The sequence below is a fragment of the Miniopterus natalensis genome, chromosome 13 (genome assembly GCF_054644295.1).
Source record: "Miniopterus natalensis isolate mMinNat1 chromosome 13, mMinNat1.hap1, whole genome shotgun sequence".
Taxonomy (NCBI): domain Eukaryota; kingdom Metazoa; phylum Chordata; class Mammalia; order Chiroptera; family Miniopteridae; genus Miniopterus; species Miniopterus natalensis.
In genome coordinates, this window is record NC_142093.1 from 20090192 (window position 1) to 20102532 (window position 12341).

The window sequence follows — 12341 nt, forward strand, 5'->3', positions numbered from 1 at the left end:
TCTGGTTAAAAACAAACTACTGAAAGATCCAGTAAGCCAGCAGCTTGGAGCCTCGTGTCTAAACCAGACAATAAGCTTTTAAAAATCCATAAAGTGCAAACACCGCACAACACTCTCTGATGTCAGAGCTCTGCCCTGTTCCTGAGAAAGCACCAGGGCTCCTAGGTGGTGGGGAGGGGCGAGGGACGTCCCAACCAGCTCGCCGGTGGGAAGAGCACAGACAGGCCAGCCCACGAGACGCAGGTCCGGACCGGCAGCTCAGCCAGGCCTGCTTAATTGATACAGGCTCCTAATGAGCAGGATAAACACCATTTGGGACCATTTGCTGTGAAATGGACTGGGGTATATGAGAAATCAGCCTCGTATGAGCAGAAAACACACACGTTGGCAGAAAATAATGTGCTGGAAAAGTTTTAAATTAAAGACGTGCCGTTCTGAGTCTGCAGAGGCGTTAATGCTTATGTAATTAATCATTTCATATTTGAACATTGGGATTTTTCCCTTTTAATTAATTAGCCAGTAGACTCATTATAGTACATTTTTCATGTCAAAAAGGCAGTGGGTTCCAAGAGAAGGGAGGGGGCCGTGACGGCAGCAGTAGTGATACAGTTTGCTGGGAAAAGTACAGGGAACCACCGTCATCTCTGCCCAAAAATTCCCTGTGGAGGTACTAGGAACGTAGAACTGGTCAAAATGCATGGGATGTACCCAGATCCCACAAATACAAGACTTGTCGGTGCTCACTTTTTGAGAACCTTTATTTAACCCCTTACCAAGAGTTGTGGCCTACTCGGCCAATGGATTTGTCTTTTACTAGAAAGAGGGTGTAGCATGAGGGCTGAAGATTGAGCTCTGAAGCCAGCCACTCTGGGCTCCAGTCACTTAAACCTCTTTGTGCCTCAGTTTCCTGCTCTGTACACTGGGGATGATAGTACATCAGGGTTGTGAGAGAAGAAAATAAAATAATGCATATAAACTGCTCACTTAAGTGCCTAGCACATATTGTATTTTTCTATATTTCTATAATAAATGTGTTGCTTTTGTAAAAAAAAATAATTCTTTTAAACGCCCTTGCTAACATTTGCGATTACATTATAACTTCATGTTAATAGGTTCAAGGAACAAGGTCCAAGAGGTGCAACCCATAACTGTTTGAACTGAAACCTTTCTACCTCTATTGCATCATGTGTGGCAAGGGCCCAGCAGAAATAACTCGAGTACGTCTGCCTTTCTGTTCAGAAACAGCCGGCACCTGCCCCAGGGGCCACTAGGGGCCCAAGAGAAGACCACAGGAGTGTAAGATGCTTGCAGCCTGTTGCAGCTCAGCTCAGGCAGAACCTGGCAAGGGCACCACAGAGGGCTTCACACAAGAGTGACAAGATGTATGTGGATGGATTAGGTCCTTTTCAGACGTGGTTGCCACAGTTTTGGAGCCTCTCGTGGAGCAGTGGCGGGTGGGTCCAGTGAGCTGAGCTTGGAGGATGAGAATTAGATAGATATACTGGGGGGGGGAGTCAGGTAGAGTGTGGGGCCCAGGGAACATGGTTAAAGGCCCTGAGGGGAAATAAGGTAGGGCTGTGGGGACACTGGACAGACAGACACTGCCTGGCAGAAAATGAGACGAACTTAGAAATAAAAAAACAGGAGAGAAGGTAACGCTTTTGTCTTGACTTCAAAAATAACACTTGTTCATTAAAGAATTGTATATATAGATTATAGAGAGATACTTTTATCAAAACAAAATGATGTTATACTGTTCTATAAGTTTTTCTTTTCTAAACAATACACATCATCAAGGTCTGTCTCTTCATGTACGTTGTGCATGCCCACATGAACCCTTATCATATACCCCGTTTGTATGAATGTGACAACTCCTTTAACCTGGCCCCTACTGATGAACAATTGTCCACCTTTTATCATTGTAAAGAGTGCTATGGCCCAGCCCGGCATGTCTCAGCAGTTGAGCATTGACCTAGGATCCAGGCGATCAGGGTTTGATTCCCGGTCAGGGCACATGCCCAGGCTGTGGGCTCGATGATGTTTCTATTTCCCTCTCTCCCTCTCCTTTCCTTTCTCTGAAATCAATAAAGATATATTTAAAAAAAAAAAAAAAAAAGAGTGCTATGATAAGTATCTTTGCACACATGCCTTTACACACTCATACTGGAAGTGAGCTTGCTGGGCTAATGACCACGTGCATTTACATTTTATTAGGTGTTGTCAAGTTACCTTCCAGAAAGGCTGTGACCATCCCCCACCTCCCAGGCTGTGTGGGAGAAGTGAAAGCTTCAGCATGGAGCCCAACCCTGTCACCACCCCACGTGTCTGTGCCCCAGGCTTGGAGGATGAGGCTGAAAGGCTGGCATTACAGGTTGCTATGAGTGCTACAGTAGAGAACCCATCTCCAAGTCACCAACTACCACAGTGTCTGGGACATCATAAGCACCCTGACAAAGTCAGCTGTCATTATTAGCTTTCAAATTTTAGCTAATCTGATAAGCAGAATACCTATTTGTTGTTGTTTTAATTTGCATTTCTTGAACCACTAAGGTGAGTATGGCAACTTCTCCTAGGAGTGTTGTTGGCTTCCCAGTGATGTCTTCATTTGGTCACTGGGTGGTGAAAGTCACATGTCAATCTAGTCATAGTTGCCTGCTCCCCAGGGCTAATCCAGGAAGGACCTGTACTTGCCACAGCTGTGCCTCTGGAGGGCCCTGCATACTATTTAGACCTGCCCTTCTTCACCCTCAGGGATGCCCTGTGGCTGTGCTTACAGGTTTAGGACACTTGAGGTCGCTGAGCATCAGAGGGGCTCAGTTTTCCAAGGGATTGGGCACCTGAAGAAGGGTATTAGGAAATCTGGGGACCCAGGCCTACCCTTGATGGGGTCACTGCCCAATTCAGCTACTGGTGGGTTGCCAAGTTTAGCAAACAGTAATGAAGGACACTGTTAAATTTGAAGTACAGATAGACAGCAAGTAATACCAAAATAAATTTTCCCCATAATTTTTTTATTGTTTATCTGAAATTCAAATTTAACTGGGTATCCAGTATTTTATCTGGTAACAAGTTTTTTAAAATTAATCTGCTGTATTAGTTTCCTACTGCTGCTATAGCAAATTACCACAAATTTAGTGGGTTAAGACAGTACAAATTTACTTCTTCATAATTTTAGAGGTCAGAAATCCAAAATCAGTTTCACTGGACGAATGTCAAGGTATTGACAAGGCTTGTTCCTTTTCCAGATTCTCGAGGATACCTTCATTCTTTGGCTCATGGCCCCTTCCTCTGTATTCAAAGCTAGCAGCATATTACAATCTTTATATCTCTCTCTGCTCTGACATTCTCCCTCCCTCTTATAAGGACTCTTGGGATTATCTTGGGTCCACTTGGATAATCTCCTCATCTCAAAATCTATAATTTCATTATATTTACTGTCTCTTTTATCATGTGTAGTAACATATCCACAGGTTCTGGGATTAGAACATAGACATTTTTAGGGGGAGCATATTCAACCTATTACGCCTGCCTGGCAACCATCATACATTACATTATTTATATTCCAAAAGGAATTCTGAGTTCAGAACTCCAACACCAACTTTATTCCCCAGTCTGTATAATAATAGCACTTGGCATACTATATTGTGACTATTTCACAAATGTCTGTCTCTGTCTCTCGACTCCCTTGCTTTGAGGCTAGAGACAAGAGCTATTCATTTCAGTCTGCCCTGTGCTTGACACAATGATGATTGACACCTGTGTTTGAGCAAATGATGATTGAATACATATTGAATTGTAAATTAGGGTGTGCCTCTAAAATGTATTTACATTATGGAAATAAAGTAGAAGAGCTGTGTTGGGTGGGAATGTGACTCATTGGGAAGAGAAATGGGCTCTGGACCAGAGAACTAAGCAGCAAACGGAGCACACTGATCAGAGAGGCCTGGGTAGGAGAGAAAAATATGAGGCAGAAGGGCAGGAGTACCTAAAACTCTGCCCCTCCCTGGGTCCCAGGTGCAGACAGTGTAAATCTAGGAGGTGGTTATGAGTGTGGTAGGGTCCCCCAAGCACACCCAGAGGCAAGGATTTGGGTGCAAGCACTTTATTTGGGAGATGATCCAAGAAGCAAAGAGGGAGTAGTGAGACTTGAAGGGAGAAAGTCAACTAAGGGTGTTTTGATGAGTACCTAGGGCTCAGCCTCCTGGGAGCCCCTCCGAACTGCCTCACAGAGATGGATCTACAAGGACATTCATTGCTCTTTGTTTGCGCTGTGCGTATGAGACTGGTTACAGATGACCTGAGCAAGGGCCCAAGAGGGATATGGTGGGATGTCAACGTTGGTTATTTCTATGGTGGGTCTTCTTAACATGGTTATTTCTATGAGGTGGGGTTACGCAGGTGTATACCTTCAACTTTATTTAGTTTTGTAATATTCTAAAATTTTACAAAGAAATATTTCCAATTTAAAAAATATATAGTTATAGAAAATAAACATTCTCCATCCATTAAGGTCCTACTCTGCCATCAAGCTCCTTGAAAATGACTGGTTTTCAGCCTCTGAAGCAGCTGCCACCTTGATGCTCCTAGTCTGATATTTGTACAAAAAACATCCCCTGACATTTCTGACTGTGGGTAACTAAAATTCTCCTCTTGCTCCCCTACCCTTCACTGGCTACGATCTTTATACTGTTTTCAGTTTCCAGTCACAGTTCATCAGAGTCCATCTCTGATAATGAGTTATCTCTTCTCAAAAGAAAATAAATCTCAGTAATTATAAATTCATAGAGTTCACTCTGTTAGGATGAACTCTTTTTTTCTTTTCTTTTCTTGTTATAATTAATTTTGTTTTAATCTGGCTGTTTTCAGACAATAAATACCCCACACTGAGGCTTGTCTATTCAAGTATCTGCATCCACTCCCTGATTGCAGGCTATAAATAAAAAGGCCATCAAACTAGCTGTCATAAGTGACAGGACCCTTCTGAGTGTGGAGAACTCAAGTGGAACGTGGGCCACCCCTTGGGGTCCATGAGGACAAGCTAGCTGGTCCCTACCAGGTGTCCCTATTTCCAGGTGCAAATGCAGATCAACAGCTCTTCCTGAAACACCCCAGTTTGGGTGGATAAAGGTTTCATGGATCAGACCAGAAGCATCGCAATCCAAAGGCACTGGAGTCACCTCTCCTGTCTAGTTTCTTGAAGAGAAACAAAAAGAATACGGAAAACTTTTTTTCACTTGTTCATCCCACAAATTCTTGTTGAACATCTACTATGGGCCAGGCAGTGTGCTAAGTATTAAATCAAAGATTAAATGTGAATTACTTTTCCCAGGAGGAATAAAATATGTGATGCCTGGGACGTTACCTGGTCAGCTCTGAAACGGAATAAATATGGGTGGGGAGGAAACAGAGAAAAGGAGAGGGGGAGAAATAATCCCCACCCAAGGGAAACACTGGAGTCACAGCTGGTGCTGACTACCAATGGCTGGTGACTCATGGAGCTTAGAAATGCGCTGCATTTCATGCCATCTAAAGCCTTACGTGTTTCCATAAGCATCACACAACCACACACACACTCCAGAATGCTCTACTGGCCTGTCACCTACGACAGAGAAGGGAGGTTGCATCTTTGTTTACTTTGGCAAATCTACATTTCGCCCTAGAGTCTCATCGTCACAAAGCCTGCCTCCCAGAGCCCTGGTCCCGGCCCTTCGTGTGTCCCCCGTGCAGAGGCCCCCGCAGTGGGGGGCGCAGGCCAACCCACAAGCACAACCGGGGGCCTGGGGTCCCCTGCCCGCTGTCTTCAGACTACCCACCCTCTGCCCTTCAGCTGCACAATCTATCTTTGCAAAAACAACGGGCATTTGGTTTTCAGGGGATGAGCACCAAGCGTAAAACATTTACAGTCCGGAAGTTAAGCTTCGGCACAAAACTGGCCGCCTCCTCGGTGAATTCAATTCAGTTAGCGACCGCCTTCTCTTAGCTGTGCCTCGGAAGGGCCAGGGACGCCCCGGGGTGCCCACATCTCTGCAAGGGCGGAGGGGCTCAGAGGGACATTCGGTAAGGCTAACCCTTGGCAGGATATTGCTGCAAGGTGACAATCCCCCCAGCGGCCAGAAAGACTGGGGTCTGCCTCCATCCACGCTTACTTCCACTCAGGAATAAGCTCCCTCTCCCCTCCCGGCATCGACACTCAGCACTCAGAGCAGCGGGAGACCACTCCCCTCTGACAACTGTCTCTGCCACTGACGTTGCCTCCTAATTATCTTCTCAGCGGTGATGGCCGTACCAGTCCCCACCTGGTGCAGGGTGATTACAATACCTGATTTGATTGGGCAGAGAGGAGAGTCGGCTGCTCTGTGAGCTGCTCGGGCCCTCACCATTTTTCCAAAGGAGCCTAATAATATTCCCAACAAGCCAAAAGGGAGAAACACGCTCATTACTTCAAACGACCGTTAGTCAGAAAACAATAGCACGCATTTGTCAGCCAGATGAGTATGTTTTTGTGACAGGGTAACTCTTGTCCTCAGCGGAGCTTCTAAGAACCAGATGAATGGCCTGAAATAGAACCCACAGACTCGCGTTTGTTCCATGACATGCGCCCTGGGTGGTGGGATGCACTGCAGTCTTCAAAAAAGGGCCTTTATATTTTTAGAACAAATGACTTTTTCCTACAGCCTTGAGGCATGCAGCTACCGTCCACGGCAAGCTTTGAGAAGGAAAGTGGGCAGTTTGGCCTGGAAGTCAAGAGGTGGTGTTTAGCCCTGGCCTGTGTGGCTCAGTTGTTTGGGCATCATCTGGTGCACTGAAAGGTTGCCAGTTCCGGTCCCGGTCAGGGCACATGCCTGGGTTGCAGGCTCCATCCCCAGGAGGGGGCATGCAGGAGGCAGCTGATCGATCAGTGTGTTGCTCTCACATCGCTGTTTCTCTCTCTCTCTCCATCTCCCTTCCTCTCTCTCTCAAAATCAATAAAAAAACATTTTTAAAAAGAGGTGGTGTTTAAAGGTGGGCTTCAGTGGGTCTGTCATTGCCCTGTGTCTGTCCTTAGAGGAAGAAGGCTGGGAGCTATATCCTAAGCCCCCTCTCCAGCCTCAAGCCCCTTCTCTGGTCTGGTGACTCTGGTCACCTCTTGGTGACCTAAGGGAGTTTCTGTGACCTAAGCCCCATCGTCTTCTCCACTGCCAGTGGGGAGCCCATTGGTCAGATAAATGGAGCCTGAAACCCCTGAGTCTTGGTTAGCTCCCCTTGGTTTCATAAACCCAGAATCCTGGCTGCCAAGTTGGTCATTTAAGGAAAACCAATAAAGGACTGGGAATGGACTTGTGCTTCCAGACCAATGGAAATGCCACCTAAAGCGTTTGCAGGCCTGACACCTTGGGGTAAGGATGACACATGAAGTTCCACTGCAGATTGGTAAGCTGCCCTCCTGGACTTTCCCCTCTGGAGACAGCCCCAAGGAAGAGCAAAGGCCTGAGGATTTGTTATAAGGCACAATACAATGCTTCTTTTTTTCATTTTTATTTATTGATTTGAGAGAGAGAGAGAGAAGCACTGATTTGTTGTTCCACTTATTTATGTATTCATTGGTTGCTTCTTGTATGTGCCCTGACCGGAGACTGAACCTGCAACCTTGGTGTACCGGGATGGTGCTCTAACCACCTGAGCTCCCCGGCCAGGCTAAGGCACCCCACAATGCTTATTAGTTCTTAAATATATGACAACAGCTTTTAGACCGCCAGGCCACAGCAGCCTTGAGGGCTTCCTATAACTGTGAGTTGGAGTTGAATCCAGTTCTGCTTTGACTCTGAACCTACTGTGCACCACCTAGTTCTTGGGGGCTGTTTTTTTTTCTTCCATTTTGGAAAAATAAAGTTATTAGAGCAACTTCCCAAGCCATCAGCTCACTGGTCATTAAACCTCAGAATTGCTTGGGTGAAAGGGACTGTCTAAATTCACAACCATCATTAATGATTCTATTACTGGCTTTATGAGAGGAAATGTTAGAGGAATATGTCATGAACCTTACACTGAAAAGCTTTCCCTCCAAAAACACAGCAGCCGGTGCTCCTCCAGGCCTTCCCCTCCCCGCTGCCCACCTGCCCTCCCCAGCTCCGCAGGGTGCCAGCCTCACCAGTGTTACAGTTCTGGAGTGGGGCCCTGAGCAAGGCTGGGACACATGGGCCATCAGCTGGGCTGCCAGTTGTCATTTATAACATCAGGCTTCTGCTATTTCTTGTAAATAATTGAGGGAACAAATGCTCCCTTAATGCTTGTCTTCCCTCATTCCTTGCTCAGATCAATTCAACAAGCTTTGCTGGCCAGTTACTAAGCGTCACACTCCGGAGAGACAAATTTAATCCCAGCGAAGAGACCATCTTTACCGAGGATACGCGCAAGGTAGGCCCAAGGATGCCAAAATGAATGTCACAAGAGCTACCTTTGAAATACTGTCCAAAGACACAGTCCTCACCCCGGGGAATGTACAGCCCCAGAGACAAATGGTAGATGCGAGTCAACCCACTAAGACCCAAGGCGGACAGGCAGGGCCGCAGCCAAGCGGAGGGAACCCTTGCCGAGGCCGGGACGGAGGAAGCTTCATGGAGGCCGAGGCAGCTGGACTGGACTGGGAAAGACACACAGGGTCTCAGCCGGGGAAGAGGGGACACGGGAACATGATGCAGAAAGTCCCAGGGTCAGCACGCAGGAGGGGTTCAAGGAAAGCCAGCAGGGAGTGTGGAGAGGAGCAAGGCTGGCGGCTCCAGACTATGGAAGCCTGCACAGCCTCTGCGGTCCCGGAAAATGCGTGACCTGGAAATAGCTCCTGGTTGGCATGGACATGGGAGAACGCAGCATCTTTCTGTTTCCAATATGAAATCCTTGAGGACCAGAATCTGCCTGGGGTGGGAGCCTGGAGGACTGATACAGCCCTCTAAATCTCACTCATGGCATGGCCAGGGCTGCTGCAGAGAAAGAACTAGGCAGGAAGTCACTGCCCGCAGAGACGAGCACTGGTCTCAGAGTCAAGAGGCCTGGTTTCTGGTCCTGGCTCCACCACCACTAGGCATGTGACCTTGGGCAAGTCTTGTACCTCCCCAAACCTTGTTCATGAGAAGCGATATTACCTGCCTTACTCACTACCCATGGTAGTCAACTAAATTAACATATACAGGTGTGCGTTTTAAACTATAAGTCATATACAGACTAAACTCTAAGTAACTGACCGTGAAGGAATGAAGGGGTCCATCCCCTCCCTGAGCACCTGGGCATAAAGAGCCTGAAGGCAGGCTGACTCCATGAGGGAAATGATCTCCGGGTAATTTTACTCTCCCCTCTCAAAGACTGTTCCTGAAGGAGACTTAGGGAGTTGTGTGTCTTTCTGTCAACAGTAAAGTGAAACCCTAAGAATAAAATGTTCACATTTATTGTTCTTCAAATAATAAAGCAATTCATATTCACTACAGAAAAGCAAGACAGCAAAAACAATAAAATTTAGAATACCCACTGTCTTAGTCAGCTCAGGCTGTCATAACAAAATGCTCTAGGCTGGTGGCTGAGACAACAGAAATTTATTTTTTCCACAGTTCTGGAGGCTGGAAGTCTGAGCTCAGGATGCCAGCATGATCGGGTTCTGGTACGAGCTCTCTTCTTGGCTTGGAGGCAGCCGTCTTCTAGCCGTGTGCTCACGTGGCCCCTTACTTAGAGCTCTCTTCCTCTGCATATAAGACCACCAGGCCTGCAGGGTTAGGATCCCATCCTTATGGCCTCATTTAACCTTAATTACCTGGCTAAAGGCCCTGTCTCTAAACAGATAGTCACATGGGAGTCAGGGCTTCAACGTAGGAATTTGAGGGGGACACAATTCCGTCCATAGCACCCACAATCTCACCCAACTAGAGAAAACCACTCATTATACTTTCTTCTAAAGCACACAGATTTAAGAGGGAGAAAAAGAGATCATACCATTTGAATACTTTGCAAGCTGATTTTTTCACCCAGCGATATATGGTGTGATTCTTTCCACATCATCAAATTTACTTCTCCAACATTGCTTTTAGTAAACTTCATAAGTTCCTTGGTGTGGCTGCATCATGGTTCCTATGGTCCCTAATTTTGGCCTTGTAGCTCGTAACCAACTTTCGCCATTACAGAGCTGGGATGAGCACCCTTGACTGCTTCCTTAGGACAAATTCCTGGGAATAAAATTACAGGTTAGTGGGCATGCATGCTTCTAAAGCCCTTCATGAGTACTGTCTGAACATTTGTACCCATTTCTGCTCCTACAGAGAGTAAAAGAAAATGTGGCCTCACTCTTTTTTAACAATTAACTTTTTCGTTTGCAATAAATGTGTATCTACAGAAAAGTTGCACTGACAGTGCTGAACACAGAGAGTCTCTATGCCTTTCACCCAGCTTCTCCTAATGTTAACATATTACCCCACCACGGAGCATTCGTCAAAACTAAGAAATTGACACTGGCACGTTACCATTAACTAAATTGCAGACTTTATTCCCATTTAACCACTTTTTCCACTAAGCTACTCTTACTATTCCAGGATTCAGTCCAGGACACCACATTGTGCTTTGTGTGGCATCACTTTTTAAATCTTACTTTTTATGAACCACAGGGGAGTCCCTGGTGTTTTGGGGGGTTGCCATCTCTAATGCTAACTAGCGGTTATTGCTCATTGCTTCAGGGTATGACTTGTTCCACCAGCAAAGTTAGTGTTGTACAGGGCGGCGAGGGCAATTTAGAGAAATTGGCCGTTGTGGTTTATTTCCCCAAACTTCGTGAAGAGCCAAGGGGAAGGCTCTTGATGTGGGAAGGGACATGCCTGTGTTCCCAAGGGGTCTCTCATGCCAGTTTTATGCAGGAACATAAACAGCCCCGCAATTGGATTTTGCTCTATATTTGGAAAATTTGGCCCTTTATTACAAAACAGGCTGATGCCCTCTTATTTAGTTCATTCTTCAGCTCATCTCCTGTAATCATTAAATTATAGAGCCATATTTCCAAAGCTCTAAGGGAAAAACGGATTAGGAATAAAATCTTTTAAGCTCCTGTAGAAAGGCTCTGGACTTGTTTACGAATGGTGGGCGCTCAGGGAATGATCTGTTCGGAGCCGTCCTAGGTGAATGATTGCTTCATTCTCCAAGCCCTCCGATGTCCTCTCCTTAATGTGGAACAAGGATCTGTTCCTGGACATAGCCCCGACTGCTCTGTGACCCTGTCCCCAGGGGTGAGAGTGAATGAAGGAACGAGAAGTCATGACACAGAAAGATCGGGGGGAGAAACTAACAGCTGAGGGGCAGGCTGCTGGGCTGTCACAGCTCCCTGAACACGGCTGCTCTGCTCTGGTTCAGCAGCTCCGTGCCTTCCTCAGAACCGTCTACTGGAAAACCGTCTTCTTTCCTTAAGAAGGCCCGTTTTCTCTTAGGTGATTCAAAAACTTAAGTACAGTGCTTAGTGAGTTATTAGAACAATTCTGGGGCCAGCACTTACAGGCTTCGTTATTTCTAAGCTCCGAATCTGTCTGAAACGATGACTGATTGACTTACATTTTCGTTTTCTCTCATTTTTCTCTGAGTTCAATTTTACTCTTTCCAGCAAGGTTCCTTGGGGACCCCTATGCATTTCTCTGGGCAGTCCAGGTTTGGCTTAGGGTTTTCCCCAGGTTGTCGCCGTCGGCCTCGTTCAGACGCGTGTTGTGGACCGAGCTATGGTTCCCCTGGAGAAGCTTCTACAAGGACTCTTCTGGCCGACAGCTGCTAGGACTCTCTTCTCCAAGGGCGGCTATACCAGATGCGCTCTGCAGGCCAGATTTGCCTTCCAAATGCAGGGTTCATTTGCTTCACCGTCTTTTGTGTTTTTATTAAAAATGGGGGGGGAGTCAGAGCAGAAGAGCATCTCTAAGATGGTGTTGTTAATCCTATACCCTCCTCATGGCAACCCCACGATCCACTCTCCTCTGTGACCAGGGGATAAGCCCTGAGAGCTGCCCAGGGACCCAACGCAAACTGCCTCACCTGGCTCAGCCCCCCAAAACTCACACTAATTAGGCTGAGAGCAAACTCAGCCCAAGCACCTTCTAGCTTGCAAAGGTATCCTTAAGGTTGGCTTACTCACACTCAGCTGGGGAGACCAGGGCTGGAACTTATGCCCAATTGTTGGAAGCTTCAGAGAGGTAAGGCGGCAACAGGAACAGCCCCTATTTCTAACTACAGCTTCCTAAGAAAGCTGTACCCCCCGCCTCCTCATTAACCAAAGGAGCAAACGTCTCTTTTTTAACACTTTGTATCTCGTGTCTTTAAAATTAAGGCAAGATCACAGCTCTTGGACTTAGCCT